The 5,756-nt window shown below is 56.1% G+C and overlaps 1 long non-coding RNA gene across 2 annotated transcripts; it reads left to right on the plus strand.

The window, feature by feature from the left end:
• LOC113223071 lies at positions 1-5,096 on the plus strand. Of its 2 annotated transcripts, none has more exons than XR_003308601.2 (3): positions 1-62; positions 1,054-1,197; positions 4,916-5,070. It is a non-coding gene; the product is annotated as an uncharacterized LOC113223071 (long non-coding RNA). The 2 variants fall into 2 exon arrangements; XR_003308602.2 differs by lacking the exon at positions 1-62 and adding an exon at positions 232-850 and having other exon boundaries at positions 4,916-5,096.
• Positions 5,097-5,756: the final 660 nt, after the last annotated feature.

Below are 5,756 nucleotides of genomic sequence, written 5' to 3' on the forward strand. Positions count from 1 at the left end.
TGCGCGCCAGGTGGCCACGGCCTTCGATCTGTCCCGCTTCTCCTCCGCCTGCGACGTGGGAGGTGGGTAGCCCCCCCGCCAGGGCTCTCCTTCCTTTTGTGGATTAAGCCGCAGGCATCTTCCCTGCTCAGGACAGCTGCAAACTGCCTTCTTCCACGGACAAACCTGACAACGACCTGAACTGGGCCAGGCTGAGTCCCAGATGGTGGGTGGATATTCCCACGTTCCAGGGGTGCCTTAACGTCCCCCTAGAGACTCGGGGGCCCTCTCTGTTGGCTGAGGAGCTGAGGCAGAGCACCTTGGAGCTGCTGGATTTCCCTCAGCAAGTCTGATTATATCCTGACTCACCCTCCACCCCACCCCAGCCCTGGACAGTGGGTGGAGCAGTACACACGTTCCCAAGGGGTGCTGGGGGATCAGCAGCCTGGGATGATTCTCACACCATCAGCTTACATTTCCCCAACCTCGGAATGCCTCTCCTCCTTGTGGCCCAGAGTGGCTGCTGTAGCACCGGCCATTGTGTCTATATCCCCACGGCAGGAAGGAGAAGGGAGGAGTACAGCCTACAGCCCTGGGCTGGAAGGATTTCCCTGCAGGTCTGTGCCCCCACACGTGGCCCAGAGTGGCTGCTGTTGCACCACCCATCATGTATACATCCCCACGGCAGGAAGGAGAAGGGAGGAGTACAGCCTATAGCCCTGGGCTGGAAGGATTTCCCTGCAGGTCCGTGCCCCCACACGTGGCCCAGAGTGGCTGCTGTTGCACCACCCATCATGTATACATCCCCACGGCAGGAAGGAGAAGGGAGGAGTACAGCCTATAGCCCTGGGCTGGAAGGATTTCCCTGCAGGTCTGTGCCCCCACACTCAGCTGCTTGCACAGTCTTGTCTGGGATACCAGCGAACTCCCTACCGCTGGCTTTCCCTCCCAGCATGGGTGTCAATGCCACGCCCTCGAACATGACTTCTGCCCCGGTTGAGCTTTGGAGAGTCGTCAGGGTTCCGTAGGCACCAGGACGAAGCAGCTGCAGAGTGTGCATTTGCTTCCCCGCAGGCTGCACAGGCGCACTGGCCCGAGAGCTGGCCCGCGAGTACCCTCGTCTCCAGGTGACCGTGTTTGACCTCCCGGACATCGTCGAGCTGGCCGTCCACTTCCAGCCCGCCGGACCGCAGGCAGCGCAGATCCACTTCGCAGCAGGTGAGCCTCCCTCGCGTTTGCCCTGCCAACGTTCTCCAGGCTCCGTCATCTCTTTCCAGACAGGGTGCATGGCTGTGCGTGTGCCTGTGTTTCTGCATGGGCGTTTCCATGGTGGGTGTCTGTGTGCATACACGACTGTCTGCTGTGCTTGTGTGTGTGTGTGTCTGCATGTGTGTGTCGCATGCCCCTGAGCGTGTCTGTGCGTGAGAACGTGTGTGTGCCTGTGTCTGCATCCGCACGTGTGTGTGCACGTCTCTGGTGTGTGGATGCATATGTTTCTGTGAGGGTGTGTGTGTGTCTGTGTGGATATATGTGTGCATGTCTGTGTGTCTGCATCTGTGTGCATGTTGTGTGCCGACGGGTGTCTGTGTGTATATATGACTGCTGGGGTTGTGTGTGCATGTCTGTGTCTGCATCGGTGTGCATGGTGTGTCTGTGGGTGTCTGTGTGCATATGTGACTGCTGTGCTTGTGTGTCTGTGTCTCTATGTGTTGCTGTGTCTGTGTGTGGTATGTCCGTGTGTGTGTGTGCGTGAGACCGTCTGTGTGTCTGTGTCTGCGTGTGCGTGTGCGCCGTCCCTGTGGTGTGTGGTTGCATATGTTTCTGTGAGGGTATGTGTGTGCACCTGTGTGGATATATGTGTGCATGTCTGTGTGTGCGTCTCTGTGTGCCCGTCTGCATCTGCATCTGTGTGCATGCTGTGTGCCGGTGGGTATGTGTGTGCAGTCTGTGTGTGTGTCTGCATCCGTGTGCATGCTGCGTGCCGGTGGGTGTCTGTGTGCATATGTGACTGCTATGGTTGTGTGTGTGTCTCTGTGCATATGTGTGTGCATGTCTGTGTGTGCATGGTGTGTGTGGGTGTCTGTGTGCACATGTGACTGTCTCCTGTGCTTGTGTGTGTGTCTGTGTCTCTGTGTGTGCATGTCTGTGTGTGGTATGTCCCTGTGTCTGAGACTGTGTGTGTCTGTCTCCGTGTGCATGTGTGTGTGCATGTCTCCGTCTGTGTGCATGGTGTGTGTGGGTGTCTCTGTGCATGTGTCTGCGTGTGTGTGCCTGTCTATTGGTGTATCTGTGTCTCTCTGTGCCCATCTGTGCAGGTGTCTGTGTCCGTGTGTGTGCCTGTCTGTTGGTGTATGTGTGTGTCCGTGTGTCTGTGTGCCCATCTGCGCATGTGTCTGCGTCCGTGTGCGTCTGTGTGCCTGTCTGTTGGTGTATCTCTGTCTCTCTGTGCCCATCTGTGCATGTGTCTGCGTCTGAGTTTGTCTCTGTGGGCCTGTCAGTGTATCTCTGTATGTCCGTGCGTGTGTCTGTGTGTGCACGTCTTTCTGGTGTGTGCTTGCATGTGTGCCTTTGTGTCTGCATGTCTGTACGTCTGTGCATTTGGATGGGTGTATGTGTGCGTACCTGTGTGCCTGTGTCCGTGGTTATGCCTGTGCATATGTGTGTGTGGGTCCACAGAGACACGAGGGCATCTCCAAACAGGTGGATGAGGCTGGGTGCGGTGGCTCACACCTGTCACCCCAGCACTTTGGCAGGCCGAGGCGGGTGGATCACCTGAGGTCAGGAGTTCAAGACCAGCCTGGCCAACATGGTGAAACCCCGTCTCTACTAATAATACAAAAATCAGCCGGGCGAGGTGGTGGGCGCCTGTAGTCCCAGCTACTTGGGAGGCTGAGGCAGCAGAATCACTTGAACCCAGGAGGGAGGCGGAGGTTGCAGTGGGCCAAGATCGCACCACTGCACTCCAGCCTGGGCGACAAAAGCGAAACTCCACCTCAAACAAAAAAGACAATGATAATAATAATGATTTAAAAAAAATAAACAGGTGGAGGGTTGTGTGACGTTATCATCAGTGCAAGTAGTCGAGATGGGAGGGGAGTGGAGATGGGGCACAGCTGAAATCCATGGGTAGGTACCCACGGCGCTGAGGCCACAGAAGGAACCGGCCCAGGAGCTGTCACAGGGCGGCCTTAGGTTAGACTTGAAGGAGAACTTCCACGTGGCAGGTGCTGAGGCCAGGATGGATTCACAGGAGACGCCTTGGCCAGGCGCGGTGGCTCACGCCTGGAATCCTAGCACTTTGTGAGGCCAAGGTGAGCAGATCACAAGGTCAGGAGATCGAGACCATCCTAGCTAAGATGGTGAAACACCATCTCTCATAAGAATACAAAAAATTAGCCGAGCACGGTGGCACATGCCTATAATCCCAGCTACTCGGGAGGCTGAGGCAGGATGAACCTGGGAGGCGGAGGTTACGGTGAGCCGAGACCGCGCGACTGCACTCCAGCCTGGGCGACAGAGCAAAACTCCATCTCAAAAAAATAAGGCCAGGCACAGTGGCTCACGCCTGTAATCCCAGCACTTTGGGAACCCAAGGCAGGTGGATCACGAGGTCAGGAGATGGAGTCCATCCTAGCTAATACGGTGAAACCCCGTCTCTACTAAAAATACAAAAAAAACTAGCCAGGCGTGGTGGCGGGCGCCCGTAATCGAGGTTGCAGTGAGCCCAGATCGCACCACTGCACTCCAGCCTGGGCAAGAGAGCCAAACTCCATCTCAAAAAAAAAAAAAAACGAGACATTCAGTACCATCGCACAGCGGCCAGGCCTGCAGGCACAGGTGCTGGGGACCTCCATGCCCCTGCCCTCGAGGTTTCTGGAAACTTTCTCTTTTTTGTTCTAAGACGGAGTCTCGCTGTGTCGCCCAGGCTGGCGTGCAGTGGTGTGATCACGACTCACTGCAAGCTCCGCCTCCCGGGTTCACGCCATTCTCCTGCCTCAGCCTCCCCAGTAGCTGGGACTACAGGCGCCCGCCACCTCGCCCGGCTGGTTTTTTGTAATTTTGGTGGAGACGGGGTTTCACCATGTTGGCCAGGCTGGTCTCGATCTCCTGATCTCAGGTGATCCGCCTGCCTTGGCCTCCCAAAGTGCTGGGATGACACCCCGTCCGTCCGGAAATGCTAAAGTTTAACATCATGAGCCCTGAAAGAGCACCTTCTCCTCACAGCTCGGGGAAAACAGCCCAGACTTCCCACCACACACCCTCCCACCCCTTCTTTCCCCTCATGCAACTCACAACTTGCTTACTTGCTTGGCTGTGGTTCATATTTGCTGAACACAGCAGGGTTAGCCATCAGTCAATACAAACGCTTCTGTGACCATTCGCAGGTGCACACCAGCACACGGTAGGTACGAGGTTTCTGGAAACTTTCTTTTTTTTTTTTTTGAGACGGAGTCTCGCTCCGTCGCCCAGGCTGGAGTGCAGTGGCCGGATCTCAGCTCACTGCAACCTCCGCCTCCCGGGTTCAAGCGATTCTCCTGCCTCAGCCTCCCAAGTAGCTGGGATTACAGGCACCCGCTACCCCTGTCCAGCTAATTTGTATTTTTAGCAGAGCTACGGCTTCGCCATGTTGCTCAGGCTGGTCTCGAACTCCTGAGCTCAATCTGCCTACCTCAGGCTCCGAAACTGGTGAGATTACAGGCGTGAGCCACCGTGCCCAGCCTTTTCTCAGCCGGAGTCTAACCGCACGCCCGTGGCATCGCTAACCAGCTCCTCTGATCAAGTCCCCATGGGGATATACTCAGGAAGACCCTTTCCCGCCCACACCCCTCTCTTCTCCATCCCTGATTTACGATGTGGGTGGCCGTCCGAGGATCTGTCCGGGGAGGACTGCTTCTGCCATACCTGACGGACGTGTCGCCTTTTGTCTTTAAACCAGGTGACTTTTTCAGGGACCCCCTCCCCAGCGCTGAGCTGTATGTCCTGTGCCGGATCCTGCACAACTGGTCAGACGACAAAGTGCACAAGTTACTCAGCAAGGTCGCCGAGAGCTGCAAGCCAGGTGAGAGCCCGTCGTCACGTTCACTTTTTTTGTTAAGACGTAGAGTTTTGGGTTCAAGTTTTACCAGGAGGCCGGGCGCGGTGGCTCACACCTGTCATCCCAGCACTTTGGGAGGCTGAGGCAGGCGGATCACCTGAGGTCAGGAGTTCAAGACCCGCCTGGCCAACATGGTGAAACCCCGTCTCTACTAAAAATACAAAACTTGGCCAGGTGTGGCGGCAGGTGCCTGTAATCCCAGCACTTTGGGAGGCTGAGGCAGGTGGATCACCTGAGGTCAGGAGTTCAAGACCCGCCTGGCCAACATGGTGAAATCTCATCTCTACTAAAAATACAAAACTTAGCCAGGTGTGGCGGCAGGTGCCTGTCATCCCGGGTCCTTGGGAGGCTGAGGCAGGAGAATCACTTGAACCTGGGAGGCGGAGATTGCAGTGAGCCGAGATTGCACCATTGCACTCCAGCCTGGATGACAGAGTGAGATTCTGTATCAAAAACAGAACAGCAAAAAAAGAACTGGCTTATGTGATTTTTGGAAGTTGGCAAGTCCAGTGTCTGGGTGACAGGCCCGCAACACTGTGGAGGATAAATCCGCTGTATTTAACGTTGGCCAATATGGCCAGGTGCAGTGACTCACACCTATCATGCCCGCACTTAAGGAGGCCAAGGTGGGCAGATCACCCGAGGTCGGGGGTTTGAGACCAGCCTGGCCAACATGGTGAAA

This window comes from Piliocolobus tephrosceles, unplaced genomic scaffold (genome assembly GCF_002776525.5).
Source record: "Piliocolobus tephrosceles isolate RC106 unplaced genomic scaffold, ASM277652v3 unscaffolded_38391, whole genome shotgun sequence".
Lineage (NCBI taxonomy): Eukaryota > Metazoa > Chordata > Mammalia > Primates > Cercopithecidae > Piliocolobus > Piliocolobus tephrosceles.